Consider the following 24,317-nt stretch of genomic DNA (forward strand, 5'->3'; position numbering starts at 1 on the left):
CCTTACCACACACCTCCATCATGTGACCAGGCACAAAACATCAGATAACTGTGCCATCCACCGCCACAACGCGTCAGATAACCATGCCACCCACCGCCTAGAACAGTAAACGGGCAGAGCAAAGCTGCTCATTCCTCCCCTCATATGACCCCTTCCCTATCAGCAGCGACTAACACGTGGCTGACCTAATTCATTCGACGGCACGTTATCTACAGCCCCAGATCAATATACCGTCCCCGCGACGGCCAGCGGCAGCAGACAAAGGGTTACACGCATTAACAGCCTCCGGGCGACACTCTGCGAAGGTAAAACGGGACATTTAAATGGGTAACTCTTAGTTTCAGTTCATCGCCATTTTAAGATCTCCGTTTGTGGTCAGTGAATGGAAACATTAGGGTGCCTTCACACGATCGTATGTACTCTGAAGTTCTGAAATGCGGATCCACAAAAAATATGGATGACAGATTCATCAAGTTCAACCTAAAATCCTACTGTGTTGATTCCAACTGAATGTGAGAGGGGTTGCAGCACTTCATTATGGCAATTCACTCTCCGGATCGGACCCCCTTGAATTATGCCATGTCCGCTGCTGCTGCTCTAATCAAAATTGCTGTAAAGGAAAACTGGCTTAGTTGCCCATAACAACAAATCAGATTCCACCTTTCATTTTTCAGAGCTCCTTTAGAAAATGAAAGGTGGAATCTGATTGGTTGCTAGGACCAACAAAGACATTTTTTTTTCCTTTAGAGCAGCTTGTCTTTGTTGCCCATATCAACCACAGCAATTTCTTATGGTGCTCTCTGCAACCAATCACACCTGAGCTTTCATTTCCTGCGGTGCAGAGAGCAACCAATCCCATCAGAGCTCTCATTTCCTGCAGTGCTCTCGGCAACCAACCAAAGCGCAACTCTCATTTATTCTAGTGCTTGTGAAAAATGAAAGCAGTTCTGTTATTGGTTGCTACGGGCAACCAGTTTTTCCTTTCATTTTCAGAACTGCCCTTCGCCCCGATACTCTAGTTACCTCCAGAGCTGCAGTGGAATCCGTCAGCATCATGCTAACAGAAACAGCCACAATATGCTGCAATGCATTCTGGGATAAACTGATCACCCGGCATTAGATTACTGTACACATCATCTCCCACAATGCAATGCAGCAGGGCATATCCCGCACAGTGAGGTTACGCAGTCGGGGGCTTATCGCTTTGGATGTTACTTTATAAATCAGGCCCTCTGACAACCACACACTTTTCACAGTGGTTGTCAGCCAGCTTTCCCACACTCCTGAATGTAGTGACACATCCATAAACTAGTGCAAAATATCTAGGCCGACCTGCCATGAAGGAGCCTGGGAAAGCTGGGTGACGGCCCCACGTGGAAGCCATAATGAAGGCCATAGAAGTGGTCACCCAGATTAGCACCAATCACGTACAGATGGAGCAGAATGAGGTTTAGTAAATACCAGATGCAGCAGAGCTCGTCTATCATTCGACACTACTCCTAGTGATATTATGTACAAACAACACAACTGCAGCAAATCCAGCTCTGCTACATCAGGAGAAAATACAGCATGGAGACGTCCACGTTACTCTCCTTATAACTATACTCCTAGTCAATAACTCCCACTTCCCGCGGTCCAGACACTAACCCATATACTCAAGTAAGACGAAAACGGCCAGAAGCGACGCGGGGAGCACGATGGGCACAGCGACGCCACAGAGGTCCTCCTAACTCTACACTAAATATTAGAAAATGGTAAGGGGACTGTGCAATAAATTGCTGATACATTTCTCCTGCACTGACACATTGTAGCAAACCTCAGGGCAGGAGAGAGATTAGCGCCTCTGCTGTATTTAAGACTGGATACAATAGTAACAAACCCCCAGCTGTGAAAAAGGATTATGAATGTGAACAGAAACGTCCCCATTCACTGACAGCAAGTACATATTTTGATAATGATATTAAGCACCCAGCGTAATAGGAAGTGGCAGGACTTTCATTACCCAATTCTCTTCGGAGACAGGGGAGCGCCTCGCCTTCACCCCGTGCGGTGCGGGGAGTGACAGCGAAAGTCACACGACGCGATCTGGATCTGACAGGGTCAGTTCCTCATTCACATAAACTCCAGAAGACGACTCTCGCCCCTCCTGTATCGGTTACGCAGCAATATGAATCCCTATTGAGGGGGGAGGGGGGTCCATACTTAAAGGGATTGTCTGCAGGGAAGATATTAATTATATATGGGATGCAAAAAGGGTTACGCATGTCCACCACATCAAACCCGCCCCCCCCGCTGCCCTCTGCTTCTGGCTCGACACACAGGAGACGCCCGCTCATCCAATCACTTGCCAGGGGCGGGTCAGCACTACGGCCAGTCGTTGGTCCAATAAAGGCTGGATTGGTGATAAATCTGGTGACCGGGCAGCCGAGGACGCGCTGTAATCTGGAGGAGACATTCCTGGGAAACCCTTGCTGTGTGAACAATGCCAGTTGGAAGCCCTGCCATGAGAGCAACACACGTGTCCTCCGGATGTCCTGCACATACCGCTGAGATGTTAGTGTCCCTCGTACCACTGCCAGGGGTGACCGACTGTCCGCAGATCATTACACCCGCAGTTGGGGCAGTGCGTCGTGTCGTTCCACAGCATAGGTAGGACAGGAGCGCTCACCACGAGGCCTCCATACTGGAACCCTGACCGTCGTCAGATCCAAGCAGAACCTGGAGCCATCACTAAAGACGATACAGTTCCAGTCCGAGCAGTCCAGGCTTCACATTCACGACATCACTGCACGGCCTCACGGAACCACTGCTTCCGACATCTCAAATCCGCAATGTCGCATTTTCCGCAGCATGTGAATGAGAATCCAGAAATTCTCATCTGCTTTGCTTTACCGGGTGCAAATCCGCAGCTAATCAGTCACGTGTGACCCCGGCCTAAATGTCATTCAAGACATTACTATTATTACATTAACATCAAGTTTATTAACATATTGTTCGCCCTACGACTATATATAAAAGTGGGGGGAAATGTCAGCGCGTCTTATAGGCCATATACTGGAAGCGCTCATTAGTACAGTAGGATTGGGGAGCAGTGAATTCAGCGCTCGTTGTGCGGTCAGTACTTACCGCTCCCTTGGATTCTTCTGTTGGTGCCATGACGGCACATAGTGTGAGGACAAAGACGCACTTTGTGAAGAGCTAGAGAAGAGCTTGATCTCAGGAGCACCGGCGCCCGATACAGGAGAGGCAAGGTGATTTACTTTTTATGTCTAACATTGGGGGTCTGATCGGGGGCCTGATCCGAGGTCTGATCGGGGGCCTGATCCGAGGTCTGATCGGGGGCCTGATCCGAGGTCTGATCGGGGGCCTGATCCGAGGTCTGATCGGGGGCCTGATCCGAGGTCTGATCGGGGGCCTGATCCGAGGTCTGATCGGGGGCCTGATCCGAGGTCTGATTAATATTGGGGCTTTGATCTGAGGTCTGATTAATATTGGGGCTTTGATCTGAGGTCTGATCGGGGGCCTGATCTGAGGTCTGATCGGGGGCCTGATCTGAGGTCTGATCGGGGGCCTGATCTGAGGTCTGATCGGGGGCCTGATCTGAGGTCTGATCGGGGGCCTGATCTGAGGTCTGATCGGGGGCCTGATCTGAGGTCTGATTGGGGGCCTGATCTGAGGTCTGATTGGGGGCCTGATCTGAGGTCTGATTAATATTGGGGCTTTGATCTGCGGTCTAATGAAAATATATATTTTATTTTTATTTTCCTTCTCTAAAACCTAGGTGCATCTTATAGGGTGAAAAAGACAGTAAATTTATACTAATAGATCATAGTAACATAGTACATAAGGCCGGAAAAAGACATTTGTCCATCCAGTTCGGCCTGTTATCCTGCAAGTTGATCCAGAGGATCACTGTAATTTTTTTCTTTACGGTATACACTAATCCTAATGTATGATGCTAAAAATGCATTACGCAGGTTAATACGGTTGTGACGACACCAAACATGGGCATAAAATGTTACATTTGTATACCATTTACTATATGGGCGAGATGGTTGACTGATTTTTTTAGTAATTATTATTTAGAAAAAAAATTGTTTAAGTTTTACTTTTTTTCCCTTTCCAATCCCCATGGGCAGATTATTTCCATTTTTTTATCTAATGTATAAACGTACTGGTAGAGATCTCTGTATAGGCCAGACTCAGATTACACAGGCAGTTGTCAGGGCGTACCCCAAGTGTGCCCCAACAACAGGAAATCTGGTCAGCCAGCTCTAGGGTCCTTCACTATTACGTCACAAGGTTTTGTCTCAGCCTTGATCAAAGCAGTCAAAGGGTTAAACAGCGGCGATCCCGGGATCCTCTGATCTGGCACAACATTGCAAATCAGAGCATTTCAAGCCCCAGATTACAGGACGGCACGGGGCTGGGGCTGCGCCGAGGCCTGAGCCCGGGGCACAGCGGGTAATGACATCTTCCATACAAACGGAGAATCTCAATGAGTATGAACGGCAGAGGCTGAACGCGAAGGAGAAGGCTGCCATTATCTCACCAACCTGTAATTGGGTAATAATAACGTCAGGACAAAATGAGAGATCTGACCAACATCACACAGCGGGTGGTCGGCCCCGGAACCTGTTACATCTAGTCAGCTCCTGGGATGGACGGGAAACCAGAGGAGACAAACAATGGCGCAACCAGGAGGACGCTCTAAGAGGGATGTAGGAATACAACCTTATAGTCAAGTATACAAAAGTCAAAGTCGAAATTAGTAAAAAAAATATATATAGAGAGAATATCATAATCATTGTCATACTACACAATGAGCTGCATCTCCATAGACGAGCATAGTCATATTCTATACTACAGAAGAGCTGCTGACATCTATAGTACAGTGTTCACAAGAATAAAAGTACCACAATTTAATCTGCATTGTACAAGAATATAACTACTACAATACTGCCTCCTATGTACAAGAATATAACTGCTATAATACTGCTCCTATGTACAAGAATATAACTACTATAATACTGCTCCTATGTACAAGAATATAACTACTATAATACTGCTCCTATGTACAAGAATATAACTACTATAATACTGCTCCTATGTACAAGAATATAACTACTACAATACTGCCTCCTATGTACAAGAATATAACTGCTATAATACTGCTCCTATGTACAAGAATATAACTACTATAATACTGCTCCTATGTACAAGAATATAACTACTATAATACTGCTCCTATGTACAAGAATATAACTACTATAATACTGCCTCCTATGTACAAGAATATAACTACTATAATACTGCCTCCTATGTACAAGAATATAACTACTATAATACTGCTCCTCTGTGCAAGAATATAACTACTATAATACTGCTCCTATGTACAAGAATATAACTACTATAATACTGCTCCTATGTACAAGAATATAACTACTATAATACTGCCTCCTATGTACAAGAATATAACTACTATAATACTGCTCATATGTACAAGAATATAACTACTATAATACTGCTCCTATGTACAAGAATATAACTACTATAATACTGCCTCCTATGTACAAGAATATAACTACTATAATACTGCTCCTATGTACAAGAATATAACTACTATAATACTGCTCATATGTACAGGAATATAACTACTATAATACTGCACCTATGTACAAGAATATACTACTATAATACGGCTCCTATGTACAAGAATATAACTACTATAATACTGCTCCTATGTACAAGAATATAACTACTATAATACTGCTCCTATGTACAGGAATATAACTACTATAATACTGCTCCTATGTACAGGAATATAACTACTATAATACTGCTCCTATGTACAATAATATAACTACTATAATACTGCCTCCTATGTACAATAATATAACTACTATAATACTGCTCCTATGTACAGAAAAAAAACTATTATAATACTGCCCCTATGTACAATAATATAACTACTATAATACTGCCTCCTATGTACAAGAATATAACTACTATAATACTGCACCTATGTACAAGAATATACTACTATAATACGGCTCCTATGTACAAGAATATAACTACTATAATCCTGCTCCTATGTACAAGAATATAGCTACTATAATCCTGCTCCTATGTACAAGAATATAACTACTATAATACCGCTCCTATGTACAAGAATATAACTACTATAATACCGCTCCTATGTACAAGAATATAACTACTATAATACTGCTCCTATGCATAAGAATATAACTACTATAATACTGCCTCCTATCTACAAGAATATAACTACTATAATACTGCTCCTATGCATAAGAATATAACTACTATAATACTGCCTCCTATGTACAAGAATATAACTACTATAATACTGCCTCCTATGTACAAGAATATAACTACTATAATACTGCTCCTATGCATAAGAATATAACTACTATAATACTGCCTCCTATCTACAAGAATATAACTACTATAATACTGCTCCTATGTACAAGAATATAACTACTATAATACTGCCTCCTATGTAGTAGGGGTAGACGTGAGTGACGGTATAACTAAGGGCATTTGCCATGTGTGGAGACAATCCTAATACTTCTGACTATTGGTTATCACCCAGCTTTCCCAAAGACAGAATATTTCACTTGACATAAGTATTTTGGTAGAATTCAGGCCAATGAAGTCAGAACAGATACACAAGGTGGCAATGCCAAGGCTAGAGAAGGCTTCCTGTGGTGGCACGGCTCAGGAGGTGTGGATGGACACTAACCTGTGAGGATACTATGGTGATGGGGGCACAGGGGGTATTCGAAGAGGCGGGGAGCATATCAATAGGGTTGGGGGGTGAAGGTGCCACTAATGAGGTACTAGCAGTATAGAAAAGATTGCATTCAGTAAAGGAAGAGCGGTGGCGCTGCCAAGGCGGTAACTGAGCACAGATAAGTAAGAGAACTGAGGAGATGGCAGTGAGGCTGGCACAGCTGGATAAGACTGATCGCGCAGGGGAAGGGAAGGATTCTGAGCAAAGTGAATCTGACGAAGCACGATGGGTATGCTGAAACTTGGAAGAAGAAGCAATAATGAGTAGGCTGGCACAGAGGAGGATTGCCTGGTAGACTGACAAGAAGGGTAAGATGTCAGGATGAGTAGGCTGGCACATGGGAGGAGAGGGGGGATTACAGGTAAACTGGGAAAAACAGGGAATGACTAGTAGGTTGGCACAAAGGGAAATTACACTGGACTGGAACACAAGGAGAATAACGGGTAAGCTGGCACACAGGGTGGAATGATGGGATAGCACACAGGAGGTAATGATGGGTAAGCTGCCACACAGGGTGGAATGATGGGTAAGCTGCCACACAGGGTGGAATGATGGGTAAGCTGCCACACAGGGTGGAATGATGGGTAAGCTGCCACACAGGGTGGAATGATGGGTAAGCTGCCACACAGGGTGGAATGATGGGTAAGCTGGCACACAGGGTGGAATGATGGGTAAGCTGGCACATAGGGGGTGGAATGATGGGTAAGCTGGCACATAGGGGGTAAATGATGGCTAAGATGGCACATAGGGGGTAAATGATGGCTAAGATGGCACATAGGGGGTAAATGATGGCTAAGATGGCACATAGGGGGTAAATGATGGCTAAGATGGCACATAGGGGGTAAATGATGGCTAAGATGGCACATAGGGGGTAAATGATGGCTAAGATGGCACATAGGGGGTAAATGATGGCTAAGATGGCACATAGGGGGTAAATGATGGCTAAGATGGCACATAGGGGGTAAATGATGGCTAAGATGGCACATAGGGGGTAAATGATGGCTAAGATGGCACATAGGGGGTAAATGATGGCTAAGATGGCACATAGGGGGTAAATGATGGCTAAGATGGCACATAGGGGGTAAATGATGGCTAAGATGGCACATAGGGGGTAAATGATGGCTAAGATGGCACATAGGGGGTAAATGATGGCTAAGATGGCACATAGGGGGTAAATGATGGCTAAGATGGCACATAGGGGGTAAATGATGGCTAAGATGGCACATAGGGGGTAAATGATGGCTAAGATGGCACATAGGGGGTAAATGATGGCTAAGATGGCACATAGGGGGTAAATGATGGCTAAGATGGCACATAGGGGGTAAATGATGGCTAAGATGGCACATAGGGGGTAAATGATGGCTAAGATGGCACATAGGGGGTAAATGATGGCTAAGATGGCACATAGGGGGTAAATGATGGCTAAGATGGCACATAGGGGGTAAATGATGGCTAAGATGGCACATAGGGGGTAAATGATGGCTAAGATGGCACATAGGGGGTAAATGATGGCTAAGATGGCACATAGGGGGTAAATGATGGCTAAGATGGCACATAGGGGGTAAATGATGGCTAAGATGGCACATAGGGGGTAAATGATGGCTAAGATGGCACATAGGGGGTAAATGATGGCTAAGATGGCACATAGGGGGTAAATGATGGCTAAGATGGCACATAGGGGGTAAATGATGGCTAAGATGGCACATAGGGGGTAAATGATGGCTAAGATGGCACATAGGGGGTAAATGATGGCTAAGATGGCACATAGGGGGTAAATGATGGCTAAGATGGCACACAGGGGGTAAATGATGGCTAAGATGGCACACAGGGGGTAAATGATGGCTAAGATGGCACACAGGGGGTAAATGATGGCTAAGATGGCACACAGGGGGTAAATGATGGCTAAGATGGCACACAGGGGGTAAATGATGGCTAAGATGGCACACAGGGGGTAAATGATGGCTAAGATGGCACACAGGGGGTAAATGATGGCTAAGATGGCACACAGGGGGTAAATGATGGGTAGGCAGGCACACAGGAGGTAATGACGGGTAGGCAGGCACACAGGAGGTAATGACGGGTAGGCAGGCACATAGGAGGTAATGACGGGTAGGCAGGCACATAGGAGGTAATGACGGGTAGGCAGGCACATAGGAGGTAATGACGGGTAGGCAGGCACATAGGAGGTAATGACGGGTAGGCTGGCACATAGGAGGTAATGACGGGTAGGCTGGCACATAGGAGGTAATGACGGGTAGGCTGGCACATAGGAGGTAATGACGGGTAGGCAGGCACATAGGAGGTAATGACGGGTAGGCAGGCACACAGGAGGTAATGACGGGTAGGCAGGCACACAGGAGGTAATGACGGGTAGGCAGGCACACAGGAGGTAATGACGGGTAGGCAGGCACACAGGAGGTAATGACGGGTAGGCAGGCACACAGGAGGTAATGACGGGTAGGCTGGCACACAGGAGGTAATGACGGGTAGGCTGGCACACAGGAGGTAATGACGGGTAGGCTGGCACATAGGAGGTAATGACGGGTAGGCTGGCACATAGGAGGTAATGACGGGTAGGCTGGCACACAGGAGGTAATGACGTGTAGGCTGGCACACAGGAGGTAATGACGGGTAGGCTGGCACACAGGAGGTAATGACGGGTAGGCTGGCACACAGGAGGTAATGACGGGTAGGCTGGCACACAGGAGGTAATGACGGGTAGGCTGGCACACAGGAGGTAATGACGGGTAGGCTGGCACACAGGAGGTAATGATGGGTAGGCTGGAACATAGGAGGTAATGATGGGTAGGCTGGCACACAGGGGGCATTGATGAGGCAGGGGTAAACAGGTGAGATACCCAGGCGGCACAGTACACCCTGCTGCCCCGCGGCGTCCTCACCTGCAGTACCGGCCCGGGACACGGTAAGGACGGACGCTCTTCGGGCCTACAGTCCCCGCTGCCGCATCTCCATTCACTGCTTCCTCCTCATTGAAGCTCCCGGCTCTGACACACACTGCAGCAGCGGCGGGGGCGGACACTCATCATCTCCCCGCCCACTCCTCAGCCTGCCAGGAAGGGCGGCCTCAGAGAAGAGTAGCAACATGGCGTCCGCAACGCTACCACTTCCGGGCGCCATATTGTGGTTGGCAAATGCCAAACTGAGCACTGGATGGCAAATTTAAAGGGATCACTGATCATGACGTATCGCTATCTATCTGGCACCTATTATGTATGTTTTATTGAATAATATGCAAATTATAACAGATTTCATCTTTAACCCCTTCATTGACAAACTGTTTTATGGACATCATTTAACTATTTCTTTTTATTATTTTCTTCTGGCTGTAAAGTCTATGGTAGGTGGTCTCAAAACTGGACCATGATATCTATAGTGCAACAAAGCTGTCAATACAATGGACGGTTAGCAAAAAATCTGGACAAGATACAATCGGATACTCATTATCTGGTTAAATAAAAGAAAACTTAGCTGGTCCAGGTAGATAAAGAACCAAGTCCAGGCCTCTCTCAGGTGGAGATGTGCAGCCGGGGGGCTCCAGGGGGCATGAAGACACCTCCAGGTAATGAGTATCCGATTGATATCGAGTACATACTGGGGTTTATATGGTATCTGGTCCAGATTTTTTTTGCATTTTTGGTATTTTTAATTGTATGTGGATTAAAAGTAAAGTTTTAGGAAGTTGCCCTCAGTGATGTAAGTGTTGTTACAGCATCTATGGTAGGTGGGATCAAATATTATTACGTAATTGTTTTCAGACCCCCAAAAATGTGGAAGATGTTCTAGAACAGGAATCGGCAACTCTCGACACGCCAGCTGCCTATGAAACTACAACTCCCAGCATGCACACAATAACTTGGCTGTTCTTGAAAAAAACAGATCCGGCATTTATTTTTTTCACATTTTTATCGGTCTGAGCATGCTCAGACCGCAATACCGGATCCGGCATTAATGCATGTCAATGGAAAAAAAATGCCGGGCATTCCAGCAAGTGTTCCGGAATTTTGGCCGGAGATAAAACCGTAGCATGCTGCGGTATTATCTCCGTCCTGAAAAGGCAAAAAGACTGAACTGAAGACATCCTGATGCATCCTGAGCGGATCGCTCTACATTCAGAATGCATGGGGATAAAACTGATCAGTTCTTTTCCGGATTTGAGCCCCTAGGACGGAACTCAGCGCCGGAAAAGAATAACGCTAGTGTGAAAGTGCCCTAACCCTAACCGGTTCAAGAAGTGTGTAATTTTGATTTTAAGAACCAGACACCATTTCACCATTTTTCGCACACGTCAGTTTAACGGCTATAACTTTTTTATCTGTCGGGCTAGCAGCGTAATTTACATTTTTGCATTTTTTTGCTGGTTTTCATGAACACTGCAGAGTTCTTTTTATTTCTTTTATTATTATTATTTTTCTTTTTTACAGTTCTTGGGCTTATAGTTTGAAAAAATAGCAAAAAGATATGCTTTTTTTCATTTTTAAGTGATCTTTTTTGGTAATAACATACTATTACCCCATTTTTTTTTTATTTCGCCATTGTCTACTGGATTACATGCCCAGTTTTGGGTAATCAAGTTTTGGATGGCCTTATGACAGCGATTATGGTGTTTTTGGGGATGGGTTAGGCTACTTTCACACTTGCGTTCAGAGCGGATCCGTCTGGTGTCTGCATTATCTTTCAGAAAAAATTCTAAGTCTGAAAGTTAGTCAGATGGATCCGTCCAGACTTTGCATTGAAAGTCAATGGGGGACGGATCAGTTTGAAATTGCACCATTGTGTCAACTTCAAACGGATCCGTCCCCATTGACTTCCATTGTAAGTCTGGACGGATCCGTTTGCCTCCGCACGGCCAGGCGGACACCCGAACTCTGCAAGCAGCGTTCGGGTGTCCGCCTGCTGAGCGGAGCGGAGCACAAACGGTGCCAGACTGATGCATTCTGAGCGGATCCGCATCCACTCAGAATACATTGGGGCCGTACGGATCCGTTCGGGGCCGGTTGTGAGAGCCTTCAAACGGAACTCACAAGCGGAACCCCGAACACAAGTGTGAAAGTAGCCTTAGTTAGTTTTTAATTATTGTTATTTATTTATTTATTTTTGTTTGTTTTACTTTTTTTTATCTGAACAGTTGTGACGATTATCACTGCTAGAGCTGTTAGACCCAGCAGCAGCCTCCTAGTACTGGCATCCCTGCCACCCAGTCTCATGTCCACCAGAACCGACAGAGGCAGCAGCAGCACCTCCATGTACAGTGCGGACAGCACCAGAGCTCTGGTTTACTGCCCATTGGGAATGAAGAACCCTTGACTGTGCATGGCTACAAAAGCAAATCAGGATCTGAAACTAACGCCAACAATTGCTCTGGAATAGGAGGCCAAGGAGAAGAAAACGGCATCAGAATATGTGAAGCGGCGACTGCAGCAAAGTAAAGGTAGCTGCCATTATGGGAGAAAGGGACAGGTCCTCTTTAACAATCTTTGAAGGGCATAAGATCCTCTTTAACGGGTGAAAACCATTGTTGGAGAATGTGGCAGGTCCTTTTTAATGAGTGAGAACCATTGCTGGAGGATGTGGCATGTCCTCTTTAAAAGATGAGAACCATTGTTGGAGAATGTGGCAGGTCCTTTTTAATGAGTGAGAACCATTGCTGGAGGATGTGGCATGTCCTCTTTAAAAGATGAGAGCCATTGCTGGAGGATGTGGCATGTCCTCTTTAACGGGTGAGAACCATTGTTGGAGGATGTGGCAGGTCATTATTAACGGATGAGAATCATTGTTGAAGGATGTGGCAGGTCATTATTAACGGATGAGAATCATTGTTGAAGGATGTGGCAGGTCATTATTAACGGATGAGAACCATTGTTGGAGGATGTGGCAGGTCATTATTAACGGATGAGAATCATTGTTGAAGGATGTGGCAGGTCATTATTAACTGATGAGAACCATTGGAGGATGTGGCAGGTCATTATTAACGGATGAGAACCATTGGAGGATGTGGCAGGTCATTATTAACGGATGAGAACCATTGTTGGAGGATGTGGCAGGTCATTATTAACGGATTAGAACCATTGTTGGAGGATGTGGCAGGTCATTATTAACGGATTAGAACCATTGTTGGAGGATGTGGCAGGTCATTATTAAAGGATGAGAACCATTGTTGAAGGATGTGGCAGGTCATTATTAACGGATGAGAACCATTGTTGGAGGATGTGGCAGGTCATTATTAACTGATGAGAACCATTGGAGGATGTGGCAGGTCATTATTAACGGATGAGAACCATTGTTGGAGGATGTGGCAGGTCATTATTAACGGATGAGAACCATTGTTGGAGGATGTGGCAGGTCATTTTTAACGGATTAGAACCATTGTTGGAGGATGTGGCAGGTCATTATTAACGGATGAGAACCATTGTTGAAGGATGTGGCAGGTCATTATTAACTGATGAGAACCATTAGAGGATGTGGCAGGTCATTATTAACGGATGAGAACCATTGTTGAAGGATGTGGCAGGTCATTTTTAACGGATTAGAACCATTGTTGGAGGATGTGGCATGTCATTATTAACTGATGAGAACCATTGTTGGAGGATGTGGCAGGTCATTATTAACGGATGAGAACCATTGTTGGAGGATGTGGCAGGTCATTATTAACGGATGAGAACCATTGTTGGAGGATGTGGCAGGTCATTTTTAACGGATTAGAACCATTGTTGGAGGATGTGGCAGGTCATTATTAACGGACGAGAACCATTGTTGGAGGATGTGACAGGGCCTCTTTAACTGGTGAGAACTGGTTATTTATTTTTTATACGATTTTGTGCCTAGACCAAATTTCAAAAACCCCTTTAAGGATTTTCATTTATGCATTTAATAAAAATATTTATTTTATTTTTTTCATCGATATAGCCATATAGAGGCTTATGTTTTGTGGGACAACTTGTATTTTTCATTTGCCACCATTTACACTCTTTGCTCCTGGGTCCTTTCACCTAGGAGCACCACCCAAGTTCTGATGATGGCTGGAGTGAGGACCTAGTCTGCGAGTGCCCAGAGGTGTAAATTAAGCAGAAGTGAGAAGCAGTAAGTAAATGGCACAGTTTAATCTGGGGTCTGAATTTACTTTGCTCTGATCTGGGGTGTGTATATAATTTAGGCCGGGGTCTGGTCTAAATTTGCCTCTGGTCTAAGGTCTCCCTTTTTTGAGAGCATCTGGTCTTAGGACTCCATTTCTTGAGTGAGATTGATGTGAGGTATCCATTAAATGAGGGGATCTGGCCTAAGATCCCTCTTAATTTAGGGGTCTGGTCTTAAGTCCCCATTTATTGATGAGGTCTGGTCTGAAGTCTCCATTGAATTAGGAGATCTGGTCTGAGGTCTCTATTTATTTCGGGATCTGGTCTAAGGGATCCATTTCTTGACAGCATCTAGTCTGAGGCCTCCAGTTACTGAGGGGTCTGGTTTAAGGTCTCCATTAAATTAGAGGACCTGACCCTAAATCTCTAATAATTTAGGGGTGTGGTCTGAAGTCTACATTTATTAAGGGTGTCTGGTCTGAGGTCTCCATTGAATTAGAAGATCTAGTCTGAGGTCTTTATCTATTGATAGTGTCTAGTCTGATGTCTCAATTGCTTTTGGGGATCTGGTGCGATATCTCTATATACTCATGGATGTGGTCTGGGGTTTAACTTAATGTAAGGGTTTGGTCTGTGGTCTTATTTATGTAGGGTTCTGACCTGGGTGTATATTTATTTATGGGTGTGATGTGTGATCACAATTAATTCTAGAGCCTGGTCTGAGGTCTACATTTATTAAGGAATAAAGGGAGGATCTGGTCTGAGGTCTGAATTTATTTAGAGACCTCTGTTGCCGGCGTCCTACATTTTATACTTATGCAGCTTATAATGTGTGTGGTACCATTATGGCTAGCTTCAGCATCTCTCCTCTTCAGCCTCCACAACTAATTCGAAGTAGAGGAGCACAGACAGTGGCTACCAGTGCTGACCACAGAGAAGGAATAGGAGGCTACCTAGTCCTCCCGACGTATACCTCCGACGTACAAAGCAAATGCAGTGAGATACACCCTTAGTAGAAGGAAGGAAATCCCTGGTGACCACAATGTTTCCTCCAGGTCACGGGGACAGATGAAGCAGTTCTGTAGTTTAAAGTACCCCATAAAACAGCTTCCTAGACCCCTGAAACTGTTAATTTCTTTTAGGTTTTGGTCTAAATATTCCAGTATTTCAGAAATTCCATATCAGCTCAAAACGATATTACTGTAAACCTATAAAACAAGAAGTAGAGAGGAAATAAAGGCGTCCTCTGTGCTGCAGTCTCCTTGTCCCCTGCACTTCCCTGACCTGTGAAATGTCTATATACGGTCACATGTAATATAACAAAAAAGCAGAAGACGTGTCTCTTATTAACGTTCTGTGGGAGCGGCCGTCACGGTTCCCTGCTCCCTTCTAATCTTTATGACAGAAGCAGCTTCCATGGAAGATGGATATGGCTAATAATCCAGAGCCCGGCCTCAGCTCCGCTTCGGACATAGCAGGTGAAGATTTGCTTTTCTACTGTAGGGACTGCCAGAAGATGCGCCAAATTTATTAAGAGATTTTTAATAAATGTCCCCCCCCCCCAGTGCATCTATCACGAGACTGGGTGTCCTTAAATCATCTCAGACATTGGTGGCATATCGCTAGGATGAGGGTCCCCGATGGGGGATCGCTAGTTGAGGGTCCCCGTCCCACGTCTGAGACCTGCACCTATCTCCATAACGGTGCCCCAAATGAAAAGGTGAGTGCACTGTACATGCGCAGTGTGCTCTCCATTTACTTCTATGGGAGTTACGAAAATGGGCAAGTGAGTACGCCTCAGCGATTTTCGGAAGTCCCATAGAAGTTAATAGAGAGTGCACCGTGCATGGACAGCCACCTCTTTATTCACCGTTATGGGACTGTCAGAAATAGCCAAGCTGGCACTTGGCTGTACTTGCAACTCCAATAGCGGTGTATAGTGGATGGCCGCGCTCTCTCCTTCACTTTGGGAGGCCCCTTTCTGGAGAAAGGAGCAGGTCCCAGAAGTAAGATCTGCAGCTATCTGACACTGGTAGCATATCCTAGTGATAGAGATGAGACAGCCGCTATAAAGTGCAATACTGATGGTCTATCCTCAGGTCATCAATATCAGATTGGTGGAGGACTGACTCCCAGCTCCCAAGCTGGTCAGCTGCTGGAATGGGCCTCTGCATCCTCACAGCATACCAAGCACAGGGCCGTACATTGTATAGTGGCTGGAAGGACCTAGGAAAAAGCAGCAGTTCTCAAAGGAGCATGGTGGCTTCTTCAAATAGCTGATCGGTGGGGATGCTGGGAGTTGGACCCCCACCAATCTGATACTGATGACCTATCCTGAGCAATATTCTACTCCTGGAGAACTGCTTTATCCCATCAGGACATATAATGTCCCCAAACAGGACTCCCTCTATGAGCAAGAATTAAGACCACTAATAGACAATCATTCATCTCAATGGCCACCAAAACACATAGGCATCTTCCCCTTGCATACAGGTTGAACAGAGTGCAAAGGGGGCACGGGATTCCATTTTCAACATTGGTGGAGGTCCCAGTAGTGGGAACCCCCCACAATCAGATCCTGCAGATAGGTGATACGTCTCAAAGTTGAGGCAACCCTTTCGGGCCAACACCATACTGCGGCGCCCATAGAATAAGTGGGGAAATCAGAGACCTCCAATCCATGACTGAAGACTCATGTCTACTAGGAGATGCATCAAGTTGATTGTTTCGGTGGAGTTACCCTTTAAGGCAATAACCTTTGTAGCTCAGATAGATTTGATGTGTTTCTTTCCAGGATTATGGAACTGGTTGTCAACCTTCAAATGACCTTTGGGAAATATGGTATGAAATGCTGGAAACCGATCTGTCAATGACAGCTCTGTGTGCACAGGACTCATCCCGGGAAAATAACACTCTAGAGCCCTTAGTGACATGGCCGCAGGTTGTCTAGTCACTATTGTGCTCAACATAGGCCAAACGTACACTATTTTGGCCTCTATCGAGTGAACGGGAACCTTTGGCTATGTTTGCCGTATACAGCCGCAGCTTTCCCAATGCTTACACTGTGAAAAAAATCATAACATTTTGTGCATGCAGCTCCCTTGCGGACCTATGTGCCTCCATGGTTATTCCTTTCCCGACCAACGCCGTAAGAAAACGGCGCTGGCCGGGTCTTTAAAGACGGCGACCGCTCCTGAGCGCTGCGGGCTCCATAGCCGCAGGTGGCCGCCTGCTTCTTATAGCAGACACCCATGGTTCATGTCCGCAACCGGCAGTAATGCTGATCGTGGACATTTAACCCCTCTGATGCCGTGGTCAATCCTGACCACTGCATCTGAGCGTGCTGAAAACTGAAAGTGCGTGCTCTGGCTCCCCCGTGTGGCGATCGGAGGAGCCGGGGCGTGTGTGCAGCAGCCCCAGTCTTTGTGAATGACAGGAGGCTGCTGCATAGTATTTTCTATGGAGCCCTTGCCTGTAACAGGGCTCCATAGGAAAGTAGTAAATTCATCATAGACTCCAATGCAAGTGCATTGGAGTCTATGATAATAGCAATCAGATTATTGATTGTTATAGTTCCCTATGGGAACTATAAAAAAGTGTAAAAAAAAAAATAAAGTTTAAAAAATAAAATAAAATAATCACCCCCCAGAATAAACATAAAAGAACAAAAAAAAATAAGAAAATACACATCATGGGTGTCGCAATGTGCGAAAATGCCCATACAAAAAAAAACTATAAAAATATAGTCCCGATAGAGGCAAACAGCAAAACGGAAAAAAGCGTCAAAATGGCCGATTCTCAGTTTTTAGTCGCTTCATTCTCTCCAAGAAATTAAATAAAAAGTGATCAAAAAGTCATACACACCCAAGAATGGTATCAATAAAAAAGTTCAGATCGCCCCGCAAAAAATGAGCCCCCACACAGCTCCGTACACATAATTACAAAAAAGTTATAGGGGTCAAAATATGGCGACAAAAAAATAAAACAGATTTTTTTCCCACTTTAAAATGTTTTATCACTATCAAAACGCAAGAAAAACTATACATATAAGGTATCGCCAGATTCGTACTGACCTGCAGAATAAAAGTAACTGGTCAGTTTTATCACATATCGAACGTCGTAAATAAAAAAAAATACATAAAACTATGGTGGAATTGCTTTTTTTTGCAATTTCACCCCATGTGGAATTTCTTTCCCGCTTCCCACTACCATCATATGCAATATTAAATGGTGGCGTTAGAAAGTACAACTTGTCCCGCAAAAACAAGCCCTCACATGGCTCTGTGAACAGACAAAGAAAAAAGGGAAGGCAGGGAGCGCAAAACGAAAATGCAAAAAAAAAAAAAAAAAACTCTGGGGGTGAAAGGGGTAAAGTCTTTGTAGCATGATCCTGCATTCATACTCCCATCAGTCACATACTTCTCGCCAGCATACATTGGGCTGGTTAAGGTAAGAAGTAGGATATATGGTTAGTTACCATGGAGACACATCGTTCTGCATAGGAATCGTGGACAGAATATGGTTGAATATATTTTAGCTTCATCAGAGCAATTAATTGCTTGCAACAGTGATAAATCACAACGTAACAAGCCTCATGAGCAGCAATCAACTATGTATCTTTTCTTTAAAAATAATAATAATACAGTGTTATACCAGAATATTAACACCGCTGTGACCGTCACTGGTCCCGGAACAGAAAAATCCAGAGGCTTTACAGAGATGTCAGGATATCCCGGAGCTTGTGACCTAAATCCAGTGTCATAAAAAGGGATCTGGAGGAAGAAGAGATTTAATGCACAAGCTGCAAATACACCCACCGTACCTCTAACAGTACTATAGAGCAGGACGTGATCAGAAAGCTATAGATGTATATTAGAGGGGGGGGGGGGGGGCGCAACACTGCCCAATCTTCATGCAGGAAGGAGCCGGAACACCATGACCTTTTTGAATCCAAGGTACTGCCCATATACCAGACAGAGACTGGACCCGACTGTTCTCTCTGCTGTTTGTCCTTCAGACTTTCCATGGGTGAACATGGGGTGTACTCTCTGAGAAATAAGTGGATGTCGCCTGCAGTCCTATGTAACACCACAGATTACACAGTGATACCTCTCTGAGTACAGCTAATGTAGTAGATGTTACCCGCAGTCCTATGTAACACCACAGATAACACAGTGATACCTCTCTGAGTACAGACAATGTAGTAGATGTTACCCGCAGTCCTATGTAACACCATAGATAACACAGTGATACCTCTCTGAGTACAGCTAATATAGTAGATGTTACCCGCAGTCCTATGTAACACCACAGATAACACAGTGATACCTCTCTGAGTACAGCTAATATAGTAGATGTTACCCGCAGTCCTATGTAACACCACAGATAACACAGTGATATCTCTCTGAGTACAGACAATGTAGTAGATGTTACCAGCAGTCCTATGTAACACCACAGATAACAGAGTGATAACTCTGAGTACAGATAATGTAGTAGATGTTACCAGCAGTCCTATGTAACACCATAGATAACACAGTGATACCTCTCTGAGTACAGCTAATATAGTAGATGTTACCCGCAGTCCTATGTAACACCACAGATAACACAGTGATACCTCTCTGAGTACAGCTAATGTAGTAGATGTTACCCGCAGTCCTATGTAACACCACAGATAACACAGTAATAACTCTCTGAGTGCAGATAATGTAGTAGATATTACCTGCAGTCCTATGTAACACCACAGATAACACAGTGATAACTCTCTGAGTGCAGATAATGTAGTAGATATTACCTGCAGTCCTATGTAACACCACAGATAACACAGTGATAACTCTCTGAGTGCAGATAATGTAGTAGATATTACCTGCAGTCCTATGTAACACCACAGATAACACAGTGATACCTCTCTTAGTACAGCTAATGTAGTAGATGTTACCTGCAGTCCTATGTAACACCACAGATAACACAGTGATATCTCTCTGAGTACAGATAACCTAGTAGATGTCACCTGAAGTCCTATGTAACACCACAGATAACAGTAATAATTCTGAGTACAGATAATGTAGTAGATGTTACCAGCAGTCCTATGTAACACCACAGATAACACAGTGATAACTCTGAGTACAGATAATGTAGTAGATGTTACCTGCAGTCCTATGTAACACCACAGATAACACAGTGATAACTCTGAGTACAGATAATGTAGTAGATGTCACCTGCAGTCCTATGTAACACCACAGCAAAGTCCTGAGATATTCGCAATTAAAACCTGGTCCAGAGCTCTGGACCTCAGACTTGGCCGAAGGTTCACCTTCCAACAAGACAACGACCCTGAGCACACCGCCAAGTCTAATACTGCCTCCAAATGCCCGATGAATGTCCTTGTGAATGGCCTTGAGTGGCCCAGCCAGAGCCTCGAACATCTCAAAGGAACTTCCTCTGGAGAGACCTGGAAACAGCTGTCCACCGATGGTCCCCATCCAACCTGACTTAGCTTGAGAGGATCTGCGGAGAGGACCTCTTTGGATTTTTAGCTTGAAAATACAAGATAATAAGTTTGAAAAAAAAAACTGGTACTTTCTGCCCAAAACAGCGCCACCTCTGTCTACGGATTGTATATAGTATGGCAGCTTAAACCCATCTAAGGCCTCATGCACACGACCGTATGTATTTTGCGGTCTTCAAAAAGCGGATCCGCAAAAAATACGGATGCCGTCTGTGTGCATTCAGTATTTTGCGAAACCAGGACAGCTGGCCCCTAATAGAACAGTCCTATCCTTGTCCGTAATGCGGACAATAATAGGACATGTTCTATTTTTTTGCGGAACGGAAATACGGAAATGGAATGCACATGGGGTAACTTCCTTTTTTTTGCGGACCCATTGAAATGAATGGTTCCGCATATGGTACGCAAAAAAAATGGAACGGACACGGAAATAAAATACGTTTGTGTGAATGAGCTCTAAGTCAATGGATCTCAGATGCCGTTCCCGACACAGCCTATGGGCAAAAGTGGCCCTGTTTTTGTTTCCTTCAAATGAGGCTGAGCCGCAATACCAGATGCAACCTTTGAAGAAGAGTGGCGCTGTTTCTGTGGGGGGGGGGGGGATGCTCCTTTACTAATCCTTGGCAATTCTTGACCCAAAAGATGCTGCAATTGGTTACAGCAACCAAAGAGACTTGGCTTCTATAGTCATCTCTCAATGCAGTTTTCCAGGACAGAAGGGATGGCGGAGTCGCCCTCTAGAGGACGGTTTGCAGCCCCTGTACATTATATTGTCACTAATAACAGTCGCGCGCTCCCCAGACCTGCGCTCCGAGTGTTTATACCGCGTTATTCGTCTGTGCAGACGAGTAAATTGTGTCAAAAGACAGAGCGCTGCAGCTGTGCGTGGGAGCCGCCGTCCCCTGGCTGCTGCGCTCTGCTGTGCAGTGAATGAGGCACCAGCCCCATCTCCAGTCAGGTCTTGTCATATACCGTAATAAGTCGTAATATAAAATCCAAACCCAGCACCGAAAAAACAGCCCCAGATTAGCAGATTACTACATTGCTCAATATATCCATCCTGCAGGAAGTATGCCCATTTCATCAGCCTCCCTCCAGGTGTCATATTTGTGGTCTGAATCCCGACACCCCCATCATTCAGTTCTCTGATGGGAGTACACATGGCTCGTTCTCTTCCTTCTACACCAAGCACAGCGCCCTACACAGTATAGTGGCTGTCGTAGGTACTGCAGCTCGATCCCCTTCACTAGAACGGGACGTAGCTGCACAAAGGCCAACAGAGACAATGTCACAGGCTAGGGCCCAACAGAGAGGATGACGGGAGTCGGAACCCATCGATCACATATGGATGACCTATCTGGAGGACTGGCCGTCAATACTGTACTCCTGCAAAACCCCCTTGAACATGCCTGATCTTTTCTACAAGCAGGAGATAAGCGTTATCAGCGGCATCTGGCAGACGCTTATCCCTGATGCCGCTAAACATGGATGCTCAGCCACATGATGTCTTCGAGCTCGCAGTGTCTTGCTGCGGGAGTCTCAGGAAGAGCTGACGGAGGCTGCTGTTGGCTTCACCCCTAATTCCCTGCCTTGGCTTCAGTAGCCGCCAGCAGCAGAGGGGCTGTTATTGGCATGACATGGGCACAGGGGCAATTGACTCATTGGGGCGTTGCGCTGGATGAGGCAAGTCACCCCGACATTCTCCCGCCCATCTCCCTCTCACAGACCGCCCCTTGACTTCCTGACACCAGCACTTGGCTGTGAGAAAACTTGCGCAGGCGCAGAAGACCTCCTGGTGCTACTGCGATCCTGACGGGAGCAGTCAGTGGAGATCAGGGGTGTAGCTATAGGGGGTACAGAGGCAGCAGTCGCTACCGGGCCCAGGAGCCTGATGGGGCCCAAAGAAGACACCTGTATTATAGAAAGTGCATGCAGGTCAAGTTACACCTCTGGCTGGAGGGAAGGGGTTAGTGCCGTTTCAATTTTTGCCTCAGGCCACATGAAAGCTGTGTACTCCCCTGCCCCTGACCACAAAGCACTGAGGGAAGCGGGGCCCAAGCTGAACTCTTGCACTAGGGCCCATGAGTCTTTAGCTACGCCCCTGGCGGAGATGTATACACCTTGGCTTCAAGAGATCACGGCACATGCGCCGTGATCGCTGTGATGCGGGAGGATCAGAGATGAGCTGTCTACGGTCCTGTGGCTCCAGATGCACCAGTGTCACAACAATTAGCTGACATCTGCCCCGGCGCATGCGCAGTGGGCACTTTTTGCTTAGCTGTATACTGTGCATATCAGGATCACAGCAAAGCAAGGAGGTCTCCTGCGCCTGCGCAAGATTTCTCACCGTCAGGCTTTGACGGTGGTCTGTGAGAGCGAGATGTGGGGAAGAGCAGGAGGACGATTCGTGACTCGCCTCATCCAGCGCATCCTTCCAATGCCTCCATGAGCTTCCTGTTGAGGACATCAGGTACATTTTCTACTTACATTTTCTGAATTTTTTACATAAACGTGCTACTTTTAAATGTAAACCAAACCATTTTATGAATAAAGGGCGCATGAACAGTAGGACAGGGGCCTCACCAGCTCTGCCCTGTACAAAGCCTCGCCAGGAGGCTGGTTTTCCCTTTGGATGCTCCAGTTACAGTGGAAATAATGCAAAAAAAAGTTGGTGTCCCCAAAGGTCTTTTATGGACCTTTTGGGGACAAATGATGTGGCAAATATATATATATTAAAAGTAAAAAAAAAAATTGAAAAACACATTAAAAAAATACAAATAAAAGCAAAAAAAAAGTACAAAAAAAAGAAAGTAAAATAAATAAATAAAATACAAGTAAAAGAAAACTATAAAAAGATAAAATTAAGTAAAAAAAAAAGAAAAATTGTAATAATACATAAAAGAAAAAAACGCCCACACCAACCAAAACCATTACAATTATCACCCCATTCATGTTAAACTATACATATTGTATAATAAAACGATCCAACTCCACATAATTTGCATATTTAAATAATGAGCTTTAGGGCTCGTTCACACGACCATTGGTGTCCCGTTCCCGTATTGCGGATCCGCAATAAACGGGCACCGTTCCGTTGTCATTTCGTATCACAGATGCGGACCCATTCACTTCAATGGGTCCGCGAATCTAGAGATGCGTAACGTTGCGTAACGGAACACTACGGAGTGCTTTCTGGGGTTCCGTTCCGTGCCTCCGCACCGCAAAAAGATAGAACTTGCTCTATCTTTTTGCGGAACAGAGGGATCGCGGACCCGTTCAAGTGAATGGGTCTTCGATCCCCATGCGCCCACTCCACGGATGGTGCCCATGCATTGCGGACCGCAATTTGTTTCCCCCTAATAAAACTAAAAAAATAATAAAAATAATAAAAGCCCTGTGTTATGTAATAAAAAGCTGCAAAAGTTATTTGGTCGTCCAAAAAATAAAAAAGTTACCAGTGTTTGAACCATGTGCGCTAAATCACAAATAAAGTGACTGGTCATTAAGACCTTTTCAGGCCTGGTCCTTAAAGGGTTAACCAATAGGTGCTTTCCCGGCTAGTAAGGCCTCATACACACGACCGTACCTTTTCTTTTGGTCCGCAGGACACCAGCCATGTGTGTTCTGCATTTTGCAGAACGGAGTAACGGATGCGGGCAGCACATGGAGTGCTGTCCGCATCTTTTGCGGCCCCGTTGAAGTGAATGGGTCCGCACCTGAGCCATATTAAAAAAATGCGGCTCAGATGCGGACTAAAACAATGGCCGCGTGCGTAAGCCCTCAGGGAAAATGCTTACTGGTTATTGCAGGGCACCTACAGTATATCTGGTAATAACCAGTGAGCGCCGTCCTCTGCGCTGATTTGTGAAGAGGAGGCAGGAAGGAAACCTCGCCTCGTTCTGCAGCATAG

The 24,317-nt window shown here is 45.3% G+C and overlaps 1 protein-coding gene across 7 annotated transcripts in view; it reads right to left on the reverse strand.

Moving 5' to 3' along the window:
• CYRIB (CYFIP related Rac1 interactor B) overlaps positions 1 to 24,317 on the reverse strand; it is a 160,494-nt gene that overhangs the window by 64,222 nt on the left and 71,955 nt on the right. For 3 of the 7 annotated variants that reach the window (XM_044294752.1, XM_044294753.1, XM_044294757.1), the window contains exon 1: positions 9,715 to 9,846. The exons of 2 other annotated variants lie outside the window; for them this stretch is intronic. The gene's annotated coding sequence lies outside the window, so the exon portion shown is untranslated. Of the gene's footprint in view, positions 1 to 2,002; positions 2,045 to 9,714; positions 9,847 to 24,317 lie in introns of those variants that run through there. 2 more of the 7 variants (XM_044294759.1, XM_044294755.1) reach the window with 2 other exon arrangements.

This window comes from Bufo gargarizans, chromosome 5 (genome assembly GCF_014858855.1).
Source record: "Bufo gargarizans isolate SCDJY-AF-19 chromosome 5, ASM1485885v1, whole genome shotgun sequence".
NCBI lineage: Eukaryota > Metazoa > Chordata > Amphibia > Anura > Bufonidae > Bufo > Bufo gargarizans.